Raw genomic sequence first — 13,185 nt, 5'->3', positions numbered from 1 at the left:
CTTTTTAAATATTTCCCAAATTATGTTTAACAAAGCAAGGACATTTTCACAGTGTGTCTGATAATATTCTAATAAAACCTTCTGGATAAATCTTCTGGAGAAAGTCTTATTTGTTTTATTTCGGGTAGAATAAAAGCAGTTTTATATTTTTTTTATAAACATTTTAAGGTCAAAATTATTAACCCCTTTAAGCTATATATTTTTTACAAAACAAACCAACATTATACAATAACTTGCCTAATTGCCCTAACCTGCCTAGTTAACCTAATTAACATAGTTAAGCCTTTAAATGTCACTTTAAGCTGTATAGAAGTGTCTTGAAAAATATCTAGTAAAACATTATTTACTGTCATCATGGCAAAGATAAAATAAATGAGAAATGAGTTATTAAAACTATTATGTTTAGAAATGTGCTGAAAAAAATCTTCTCTCCATTAAACAGAAATTGGGGAAAAAAATAAACAGGTGGCTAATAATTCAGGGGGCTAATAATTCTGACTTCAACTGTATGTATGCATTTATTTATTTATTTATTTATTTATTTATTTATTATAACAACAAAAGATTTACACTACAAATAAAACAGAATTCAGTCTCTACAAACTATAGTTTATTTTTAAACAACAAGGGAATTATGAATTAAATTTAAGTGGCTTGTATAACAAACTCATGAGAGAAATAAGGGGAAATGAGAGGGTAATATAAACATAAAAACAAATAGCTCTATTAAATACAAAGCAAAAAGCACAAACTCTAGGAGTTTAAACATCACTCTTTAGGTTAATACTTCTTGTTTGAATATGCTAAAAAGGGTTTACATTTATTTACATGTATAGATATAAAACTTTCCAATATATATATATATATATATATATATATATATATATATATATATATATATATATATAAAATGTAAAACCCAAAACAAGGTATTTGATTAAGTCTTAAACAATGATTAAGATGATTTTAGATAATGTAAGCAGATTAAAAAAGCACTTTAATTCAAAAAGATTAAACAAAAGGACATTGCCAAAATAAGTGAGCTACACTTTAAGTTCCCAGAAAGAGCAGGTACAGAAATATCACTTTTAAAATTTGTGCAACGGCTTGACAGGAAATAAAATATTTTATAATCATATTAATAATTTTATAATTATTTAATAAAATAGTTCTTTAACTTAATTTGTTCAGAAACCTTTAAGGTGGCAGGATCAATGATGATCATTATTTTATTACAAATCTGTGAGACTTATTTGAGTTAATATTTAGATTATTCACTAAATATATAATTGAAATCGTTCATGGCGCTGAATGCAGTAAATAGTCGTATAAAAAAGGTCAAAAATAAGCCTATGCAAATAATCTAGCCTTTATAAACAACTTATTTAATAAAAAAAAGATACTGTATGTAGTCTTACTAAGCATGATGTATAGAAGATAGAGATGGCATAAAAAGGTAATTGTTTGTTTTGAAATTTGTGAGACGGAATTTGTCCAATAATAAACCTGAAACAGACATGGTTGTTGTCATGCGGTGAATCCAGCCAATAATGTAATATCAGTGTCGTCATCGCAGCTCCTACAGTTGCTCTTCAGTCGCTGCACCAGTTGAGTTTGCCATCTGATCTGGGAGCGCTGTTGCAGTACTTCTCAATAAATTCAAGCTGGACAAATTTTTCTAACCGGCATGCACCACTTTATTAGCGCTGCATGAATTCGAATGAACCTAAGCTCTTTTGACCATTAGGCAATCACCCAGAACACCTTCAAAATGGAAAACATTTTAATGAAAGATGGAGAAATTTGTTTAATAAATATAAAAAAGTACGTCCTTCCACTTAAAGTACTTATCTGTAATCCATAAAAGGCCAAACAAGAAAGAAAGAAATAGTAATAAGACATGATAGAAACAATCAGGCAGACTAACCTAACCCAAGACCTCTAAAGAGATACAAATGCTTTATATTGAACCGCGACGAGGCATACATTTAATCAATTCATACATTCACTGCAAATCGAACCCCTGACATTGATAGCATAAAGCTCTACGGGAATATAACCCAAATCATTACGATTTTAAAACGCTTCATATGTGGTTTTCTTTAAATGTTCAAAGTCTCGCAGAAAAGCCCCGAAGGCTCCAGATGGAGATATTTCTCACATAATTACGCTCTGCTTGTTTGGAGTTTGGTGTTTTTTTTTTCCAGAAGAAGCAGGACTGTGGCCATTTCAGAGGGTGGTACACAGATCCCAGGCCTCCCTTTGGCCTCTCTTAAAGCATTCTGAGCGAGCTAAAAGAGCATATCCCACCGTCTTGGACAGCATTTCCCAAGCCACAATGCCAAATGAGATGAATCAAAGCTAACAAGCTAAATCAAAGGAAAGTTAAATGTCAAAGTTAATAATAGATTCACATGGATATATTACGCATGCATGCAGTTATGAGGTGGCGGTTCAGTTCCAAGGCTTGCCAGCTACAGAGGGGTGAACTTTTGACCGTTTTTTGCTCCTAAAAGGGGAATTTATGAAGCATCGCACCATAACAGACTAAAATTATGTCGTTTGTATTGACACCTAGTCTATTTTTGAAGGCTACATCTAATTAGCTGATTTTCTATTAATACTGTGTTTTTAAAAATAAAAAGGATGCTCATTCATATTGCCATTTTCATTTCAGGAAAGTCCAATTCACACTAAATGACAGACAAAAAAAACCCGTCAGATGCTCAAAATACAATTATGAATAAAAATAATAAATAAAATAAAATAATGACATTCTTTATGAACCACTATAGTATTAAACTGTGTAACAGGACAAAAAAAAATAGCACTATGTGAGGCTGCTTTTTGTTGAATTACAACCAATTATCAACCTCTGCTTCCCTTTGCTATAGGGAACTAATGTTGTCAGAACCAGTGTTTTAAAGAGGACTGCATGGTTGCAGCTGAACAATGTCATAGCTCATTAACATTAAGCTGATTTCAACTCTGCTGGGCTCCCATTGAAAATGAATGTAATGACGTGTGTTACTGTATATCAGGGGTGCCCAAACTTTTTCGTATGAAGTGGCAAAAACCAATAATATTAATAGCCGTGGGCCAAAGATAAATAACCAATCTATTTTACATTAAAGTTGCCATGGGTAATTGCCAAGTTCCTTTCATAACATACAAAAAATGTATACAGCAGGAAACATTCTTGTTCCATATTAACTAATGCAGTATGGTCTTTATTAATTACAACTTATTGCAATAAAAACAATCACATTTATAACACAGTGGAGTTCAATGATGAACACACTAGTCAAGCAGAAGCTACCTTGGCCTTGATTCGCTCACCAAAGTCTCTGCCACTGTCCTCTATGTGTCATTTGTACATTTTATCCTATATCTGATTATTTTACCACCATTTATATTGAAACGTTTAATTTCAGAAGGCTTTTTTAAGCTTAACAATACAACAAACAAATAAAAGGTTACATTAAATATTAAATCTCAATCTCTGAACCATTCTTAGATGGGATAGCGGGCCAATTTAAAGGTTACCATGGGCCAAGTTTGGTCCACGGGCCCTAGTTTGGGCATCTTTAGTTTAGAGTATATTGGTGCACAAAAGTGTTCTTGGAGATTCATATGATTACAGTTTTACCCGTGAAATCACAATATTTTGACAGTGTGTTTGGTTTGAGGGTGAGTAATTAATAGCATACTTTTCTAAAACTTTAAAAGATAAAAAACATAAGTATCAAGAAGTCCTGCCCTCTACATTCTCTGTGCTAGTTGTGTTTTATGGAGAAATATTCACCTCAGAGTAAAACTTAATATTATTAAGTTTATTACTTATTTATAAATGGGATAGTTTACCCAAAATGAAAAAAAATCTGTCATCATTTAGTCTTCATTAACTTGTTTCAACCCTGTTTGACTTTTTCCCTTTTGTTGAACACAAAATAATATATTTTGAAGAAATCTGGTAACCTGTAACCTTTGACTTATATATTATTTATAGTATTTTATAGTAACAGTTTTATGTATTGTCAGAAAAAAAAGTGGCTAATTTGTGTGAATTCATAAAGTTTCATTCATTGTGTAAACCTAACCCGGCACTGAGGGATGAGCAAATCGCACTAAAATATTTGAATGAGTTGTACAAATTAATACAAATTAGCCACTAATTTATTGTTCGAATTGCCTGGAGATTCCGTTACACGTTTCAGATAACAAATCCACTAGAGGGCGCTGTCTAGATATTTGTGATCCTAAAAAAAAATGTTAATTAGGATCATACCTGTCAACCCTCCTCATTTTTGCCGGGATTCTGCCATATTTTACCATATCCCGCTATCATCCCATTTATTATTTTACAGTATTTCTCCCGTATTTTAAATATTACTATGAAAAGTGAAAGTAGCAAGAGACGATCTCAAATATAATATAATTGCAAGAGCTGTTCAGAATTATGTTTTTCACATTATATTGGCTTGAAAGCATGTTGAAATTAATATTAAAATGGCCACATTCAATCCCATGCAACTTCTGAATCGGTAGCTATTAGCCATTACCAGTGCTGACTAACAGACATGCTCCGTATAATGACACTCTTTCCAGATCAGTTTCTGTACAGGTGATTTTGAAGATGAGCAAAAGTGGACACTTTTGGATTTGGTTGTGTTTTTAAACAGACCAATACACAATAATATGTACAAATGTCCGTCCTGGCATGTTTATTTTAAACACAAATAGTTTTGTCTTAAATGAGCACAAACAGTTATGAAAATAATTGTATGCTTTCATTATAGATCTGTGGATTTTTAAAGTGACAGCTCTGTTTTCAAACAAAACGTGTATCAAAATGAGAGACTGGCTGCTCTTCACTAAATAACTACAGTAACTTTAATCAATATTTAAATACAGTGAACAAAAGTTAATGAGATTTGTACAGGCTATTCATAAAGGCTAAACCTTTTATTCTATTTTCAATATGTTCTAATGTTTGCCATGTATACCATTTGTAGCTAATTTCCTCCCCATATTTGTAACGGTTTCAACTAGGCTTACATACAATTAAACTGCTCTGAATGAACAGATTAAGATGTTTGGGGTCATATTTTTTTTGGGGGGGGGGGGGGGGTGTTGGGTGAGTTGTGTATCTCGTAATTTTACATCCCAATGTTGACAGGTATGCTTAGGGTATATTCTGTTGTATGTTTCAGATACATATCCTTCTGTACACATTCATGAGAAGGCAGGGCTTGTCATACAGATTGCCTAGCGAACCGCTATCCTTAACCCAACCAAATCATTTAAAAAACAACATAAGAAAAAAGAGCACATAGTTTTACCTTGATTTGACATTGTTTTTATCTGTTCTGTATAACCATGCTTCACTAGACCTGAACCTGAGCACTCTTTATCACAAATGAGGTGAATATGGAGATAAATAGGTGCGGTAAAGGTGTTTAATTACAAATCATAAACAACGAAAAGTTGTTTTGAAGTATTTATTTAATGTTGAGCAAAGAACTGCATGAAAATAGTCTTTTACATCATTATCAAGAAACCCAGCCGTGATGTTGGCAAGTAACAAACAGCGCATCTAGAAATGGAAAGGTGCTAGTGTAAAAGTAGCCTAAAATGTGCTTACTAATTTAATGACAGCAGTCTTGCATAGAATCATACCTCACACATAACATGTTTGAATGTGCAACCTGACTGTTTCAGAAGCAACATTTAAGATGGATGACTCTATAGGACATTATTAAGTGAAGTCACCTGATATTCACACAATTAGATCCACATCACTGGAGCTTGATGTTGCCTCTGAGAGACAAAATGGCATTGTTGACATAGTAAACAAGTTATTAATATGTGGAGGGATTTCTGAATGTGCTTTTCCCCATCTATATATTCCAAACACACACCCTCAAACCTGAATTCACACCGTGCCTGAGCGCAATAACAAAGAAGTGGAGAAATGAATGAGATGCGGAGTGAAAGAGGGAGAAAGAATAGAGATGCAGGATGTTAATAGATTACAGCTGAATGAAAAAGCATAAATGAATTAAGATGCAAACAATGCAGCACACATTAAGCACTGGTTGACTGTGATTAATATGTGAAGGCCCCACACTATTGAGAAAAGGAACTCTGGCCAAGAGAGATTAAAGGAGCCATTAAAAAAGGTGTAATAATATTCCTCTAATTACACAAATTTGTTATTGAAAATAGAGCCGTGTTTCCCTCGATGGTGCATTTGTCTGGTTTAACTGTTTACGGTACATGCAAACACAACGTGTAGGTTCATGTGTGTGTGAGAGAGAGAGAAGAGAGAGAGAGAGAGAGAGAGAGAGAGAAGGCAACCACATTATCATTAAAATAGCTTAGATAACACTGATAATTAGAGATAATTATTGGTTTTTAATGACTAATGCTGATACTAATTAATTAATAAAAGTGATACATTTTAATAAAAAGAAATTGTATCACTATAACAACCAACTATTGCTAAAATCAAATGTACTCTTAAAAAATGTATACACACAAAAACGAATAAAATGTGCATATATACAAACAAATAACATTGTACACACATAAATATTTAGTACCTCAGCTTGTTTTAAAAAGCCGTATGTAGTGAGTTTTGATTCCTTAGGATTTTATCCACATATAATTTCTTGATAGTTATCAGAATATGTAACTTTAATACAGTAGCATATTAACATTAAATGAGTTACTATATATATATATATATATATATATATATATATATATATATATATATATATATATATATATATATATATATATATATATATATATATAGAAAGAGTTTAGATGTAAAACCCTCTAAATCCATCAGACCTCTTTTTTTTGTAATTGAGCATTTTCTATCAGGTTCCTCTGATTAGGTTCAGAAGTTTAGACTATTAGACTATTTACACTTTAGACTATTCTTTGGATTTTAACAAGGTAGATTTTCTTTTGCATCAACCAGCTAAATCCACTAGTGCTTTTTTTTTGCACAAACCTCTAACTCCACCTATTGTGATAAGACCGTGTAATTAGTTGAAGAATCACTAAAGATGCAATTAGAAATTATTTTACCAAACATAAAACACATTATGCAAACCACCTTAAAGTAAAAATACATAAATCTGTCAAGTAAGTGGTGGTTCCGCTGTGGTAACCCCTGGTAAACTATGGACTAAGCAGAACTAAAATGAATGATTTAATGAAATATGTAAAGCAAGTGCATTAATCAATAACACTACAATTGGCATTAATTAAATCTTAACAATCAATCTGTTGTCCTTTTTGATATTTGGGATTTAGATTTAATGTAAGTAGAACAATGTCATCATTGGAAACACTGTAAAGTAAGCTTGTTAGAAGAGAATCAGAATCAGAAAGAGCTTTATTGCCAGGTATGTTCACACATACGAGGAATTTGTTTTCGTGACAGAGCTTCTACAGTGTAACAGGATTACAGAGACAGGACAAAAAACAGATAATAAATATATTTTTTAAAAATAGAAGTAGTGAGTGCAAATATACAGATGACAAGTGTATGTACATGTTTTTATTACTATATCAACAACGTTATATGTGCAGCTGTTATGTGCAAATTGGCATGTAAAGTGTGTTGTTAAATAAGTGTATATGTGTATAAAAGTGTATAGCAAGTAGTGATGTTGGTTCCACAATTATTATCATCAAGTGTTCATGAGATGGATTGCCTGGAGGGAAGAAACTGTTTCTGTGTCGGGCTGTTCTGGTGCGCAGTGCTCTGTAGCGTCGACCAGAGGGTAAAGTTCAAAGAGGCAGTGTGCTGGGTGTGAGGGGTCCAGAGTGATTTTGGCAGCCCTTCTGCTCGCTCTGGATAAGTACAGTTCTTGGGGAGTAGGAAGGGTTGTGTACCAGTGATTCGCTCAGCAGTCCGAACTATTCGACGTAGTCTTTGGAGGTCGTATTTAGTAGCTGAGCTAAACCAGACAGTTATTGATGTGCAGATGACTGATTCAATGATGGAGGTGTAGAACTGTTTCAGCAGCTCCTTTGGGAGGTTAAACTTCCTCAGCTGACGAAGAAAGTACATCCTCTGTTGAGCTTTTTTTGACAATGGAGTCAATGTGAGTGTCCCACTTCAGGTCCTTAGAGATGGTGGTGCCCAGGAACCTAAATGACTCCACTGCTGCCACAATGCTGTCCATGATGCTCAGTGGGGGGAGAGCAGGGGGGTTTCTCCTGAAGTCCACTATCATCTCCACTGTTTTGAGCGTGTTGAGCTCCAGGTTGTTGTTACTGCACCAGACAGCCAACTCCTTAACCTCCTGTCTGTAGGCAGACTCGTCACCGTCCTGAATGAGGCCGATAAGTGTGGTGTCGTCTGCAAACTTCAAGAGCTTCACAGAGGAGTCTTTTGATGTGCAGTCATTCGTGTACAGGGAGAGAGCAGTGGGGAGAGGACACACCCCTGGGGGGCGCCAGTGCTGATTGTGCGGATGCTAGATGAGAATTTTCCCAGCTTCACCAGCTGCTGCCCTGTCCGTTAGGAAGCTGTTGATCCAATGACAGACAGAGGTGGGCACAGAGAGCTGAGTTAATTTGGGCAGGAGAAGTTTTGGGATGATGGTGTTAAACGCCGAGCTGAAGTCAACAAACAACATCCTCACATAGGTCCCTGGTCTGTCTAGGTGTTGCAGAGCATAATGCAGTCCCATATTAACCGCATCATCCACAGACCTGTTTGCTCTGTAGGCAAACTGAAGAGAATCCAGTGAGGGTTCAGTGATGTCCTTCAGGTGAGCCAGCATCAGTTTTTCAAAGGACTTCATGACCACAGATGTTAGTGCCACCGGTCTGTAGTCATTTAGTCCTGTAAGTTTGGGTTTCTTTGGGATGGGGATGATGGTTAGAGCGTTTGAGGCAGGAGGGCACTTCACACAGCTCCAGTGATCTGTTGAAGATCAGGGTGAAGATGGGGGCCAGTTGGTCAGCACAGGATTTTAAACAGGCTGGTGTTATAAAATCTGGGCCTGGTGCTTTTTTCCTCTTCTGTTTCCGGAAGAACCTGGCACACCTCCTCTTCACTGAACTGTAGGGCAGGTATGAGGGAGGTGTGGTGGCGTGAAGAGCAGTTCAGAGTGGGTGTGGGGGGTTTTCTCAAACCGGCAGTAAAACTCATTCAGGTCGTTTGCAAGTCGTTCATTGTCTACAGTGCTGGGGGATGGTGTCTTGTAGTTTGTGATGTTTTTCAAACTTTTCCACACAGATGCTGAGTCGCTGGAAGAGAACTGACTCCTTAGTTTCTCAGAATAGTTCCTTTTTGCGACTCTGATCTCCTTTCCAGTGTGTATTTGGCCTGTTTATACAAGGCCCTATCCCCATTTCTGTAAGCAACCTCCTTGGCCTGACGTAGCTGTCTGAGTTTTACAGTGAACCATGGTTTTGTCATTATTGTATGTGAGTTGAGTCCTGGTAGGAATGCACACGTCTTCACAGAAACTGATATAAGATGTTACAGTCTCCGTGAGCTCATCCAGATCGTTTGCAGCAGCTTCAAAAACACTCCAGTCAGTGAGGTCGAAACAGGCTTGTAGATCTCGCTCTGTTTCGTTAGTCCATCTTTTCACAGATCTTAATACAGGTTTGGCTGTTTTCAGTTTCTGCCTGTAGGTTGGAATGAGATGAATCAAACAATGGTCAGAGTGTCCCAAAGCTGCTCGTTGGACGGAGCGGTATGCATCCTTTATGTAGTATAACAGTGATCCAGTATATTTCTGTCTCTTGTGGGACATGTAACATGCTGTCTATATTTTGGCAGTTCACGGGACAGTTTTGCTTTGTTAAAGTCCCGTGAATGATTAAAGCAGAGTCCGGGTGTTGTTGCTCTAACACCGTGATCTGATCAGCTAGTTTCTGTATCGCCAGACTCGCGTGCGCGAGCGGAGGAATGTAAACACTGACGAGGATGAACGAGCAGAACTCGCGCGGGGAGTAAAAAGGCTTACAGTTAATAAACAGTGCTTCGAGATCTGGACAGCACATCTTCTTTAAAACTGTTACATCTGTACACCACCTTTCATTGATGTAAAAGCACGTCCCGCCACCGCGTGATTTCCGCGTTGATTCTTCGTCGCGATCCGCTCTGAACAGCTGATAGCCCGGTAGGTGAAGCGCGTTGTCCGGTATGGTGTTGTTCAGCCAGGTTTCCGTGAAACACAGAGCAGCTGAATGCAGAAAATCCCTGTTTGTCTGAGAGAGCAGAATGAGTTCGTCTATTTTGTTGGGTAGAGAGCGGAGATTTGCTAGATGAATGCTAGGCAGCGCGGTACGAAATCCGCGCTTTCTGAGTTTCACAAGCGCGCCTGCACGCTTTCCTCGTCTGCGCGCTTGAAAGCGTTTGAGCAGCACCGCGGCTCCTCCGACTACGATGTCCAACAGAACATCAGATAAATCCAGGTATGGAAAAATATTCGGTGGTGTATGTGCCCGAATGTCCAACAATTCGTCTCTGGTGAAACTAATTGTAGGAAAATGACTCGAGACAGGACAAATTAACAAAAACACAAACACTACTGCAGAGCACGACACGGAGGCTGCCATCGTCATCGGCGCCAGAGGCTCAAACCTTATATTAGATTTAAATAATGTAGTAAAAAACATTATGAAACATCAATATCTGTGCATTGTCCATTAATATAAAAAGCTTATTAGACGTAAAGGTTGTATGAAGTTATAATTTATATTTATCTTTTTAAAACATTAGCAAATAAAAGACACGGTCTACTGGACAAAAACTACTGGTTTTCATTTGCCATTCAGTGACAGTCGGACCAGTTTTTGCAGTTCATCGAACTCTATCTTTTAAAATCTACTTCTGAATCTGAATAAAACAGTCTCCTTGTAAAAACTGGCATATCAGCGCGCTGCTATATTGAAAACATATGATTTGATTTGCACCTTCTGATTGGTTCTCGGGACATAGCGGCTTTTGCTGTCAAAGGCAAGTTGTGTTTAGAGGCTTTTGCCAACAAACTGTTATTTCTGAATGCACTGACGCTGCGATTTAAAAGATTTGAAGAAAAAATATTTGTTGAACATGTACTATGTGCATTCGCTCAATGGCATTAGCTCATTTTTGGCTTTTGCATATGAACTCTTCATGTATATATATATAGTATTTGAACAGAGTATTTGTAACAGACACCTGGCCATAGAACAGCTGAGAAGCCAATTGTCCAATTACTTTTGGTCCCATAACAAGTGGGAAGCACATATGCAAACTATTATAATTCCTACATTTTTCACCTGGTTTGTATGTAAATACCCTCAAGTTAAATCACATCTTGTTAATTTCATTTCAAATCCATTTGTTGGTGTATAGAGCCAAAAATGTAAAAATTGTGTCGATGTCCAAATGTTTATAGACCTTATAATTATATATATATATATATATATATATATATATATATATATATATATATATATATATATACTAACACCACAGCTGACTTTATTAATTAATTAATTTATTTATTGTTTCCCTCTACTATATAATAATTGATCTTTAAACCTAGCTTTTATGAATATACTTTTACACTTTAGATTTCAATTATACTACAAGGTTACATTCAGTAAAATTAAGCACACGTCTTTTTCACAAGAGTTGATTATCACCATTCATAAAACATTCTAAAGCTATTCATAAGGTCACTACATAATCTCTTTTATAATGTAGCTTCATAAATAACTCCCGCATACCACCCATAATTACAGTTCCACCATGCATTATAATCTTAAAGTGTAAGAGTCCAATTGCTTAACATTAATATAACTGTTTAATAAGAATAAAGCTCAGAGGTTTAGATACTTTCCATAATGTCTCATATAAACAGCCTTCAGAGAATGTTGAGATAAACAGAGCACATCTACTATGAATATCATTGCCTTTGGTTACTTGGCAAAGCGCTGCACTGTTTTTCCATGTTTATGTAGTTTTGTAGTGTTGTTTAGGTGTGATCTAGTGTGTTCTCTCTCTAGGCACCAGAGTGCCCTCTTACCCTGCACTATTTCAGCTGGATTCAAATGCTGAGCCACCCACTAGCTGCCAAACACACACATACACACACACACACACACACACAACACACACACGTGCGCGCACACACACACACACACACATGCACGCACGCACGCACACACACACATACACACGTACATGGCTGCATTGCTCAGCTGGGACCAGCAGAGCCTCAAATGCTGACACGCTCATTCTAAGTGCTGCTGGAAATCTAATGAAGCAGCAATTTGCACATTGTTGCTCATGGGCTCTCTATATTCAGCCTTATAAAAGACCTCTGGCACAGAAGCAGAGATATGTCCTCTCTCAATGCTAATGTTAGCGCTCTGCTGGCTTTTATTTGCACCATCAGAGGCTAATTGAAGCTTCACCTCACTTGAAAATCAATGATATGCCCTGCTGTATGAAAAACTGAACTGTTTACATTGACATTCTTCCAATGACAATAACTAATTAGAGCCTGTTTGTGGTGATTTACAGGGGGTGAAAAGAAAACTAGCATGCTAAAATCCGCACGCTATTTTAAAGAAATTTTTCAAGTTCAGTTTTTGGCTTACTACAGAAAATCATTTTGACTTGTCCTTCAAAAAAGTGAATATAGAACGATTTTAATTAAAGTAAGCTGAGCCAGGACGTAAACATTAAAATATAGCATTTCAAAATTATAGTCGTAAGTCTTAAACTCTATACTTGCTGGCATGTGATTGTGTGATTGAATGGCTTCCTGACCTTGCCTCTGAAGTTATATTCAATCTTTCAAATTCACTGACATGACCACATAATGTTGGTTAAACTGAGTAACCTTTGCATGTAACAGGCATTCATGCCAGAAAGAGAGTGTAGACTGTAAATGGAGCAAACTCTGCTTACAGGAAATACATCTATAAAACCTAACCAGTAGTTTACCTGTTCATTTAGACAAATTACAGCTCAATTTGTGAGCTGCCAAGTGCTTCACACTTCTCTTGTTACATCCCCTGTAGTGCTAGTTGTGAAGTAGTTTACGAAGACGTTTTGACCTCAGAGAAAAATAAATTAAATCATTTAAAAAATAACTTTAAGTGTATTACTTTTTAGCCCCCCTGAATTATTAGCCCCCTGTA

At 36.3% G+C, this 13,185-nt stretch overlaps 1 protein-coding gene across 1 annotated transcript in view; it reads right to left on the bottom strand.

The window, feature by feature from the left end:
- Positions 1-13,185, bottom strand: part of aff2 (AF4/FMR2 family, member 2) — a 410,790-nt gene that overhangs the window by 59,355 nt on the left and 338,250 nt on the right. The window lies entirely within an intron of this gene.

Source organism: Danio aesculapii, chromosome 14, assembly GCF_903798145.1.
Source record: "Danio aesculapii chromosome 14, fDanAes4.1, whole genome shotgun sequence".
Classification (NCBI taxonomy): Eukaryota; Metazoa; Chordata; class Actinopteri; order Cypriniformes; family Danionidae; genus Danio; species Danio aesculapii.
This window is presented reverse-complemented; position numbering and strand designations above follow the sequence as displayed.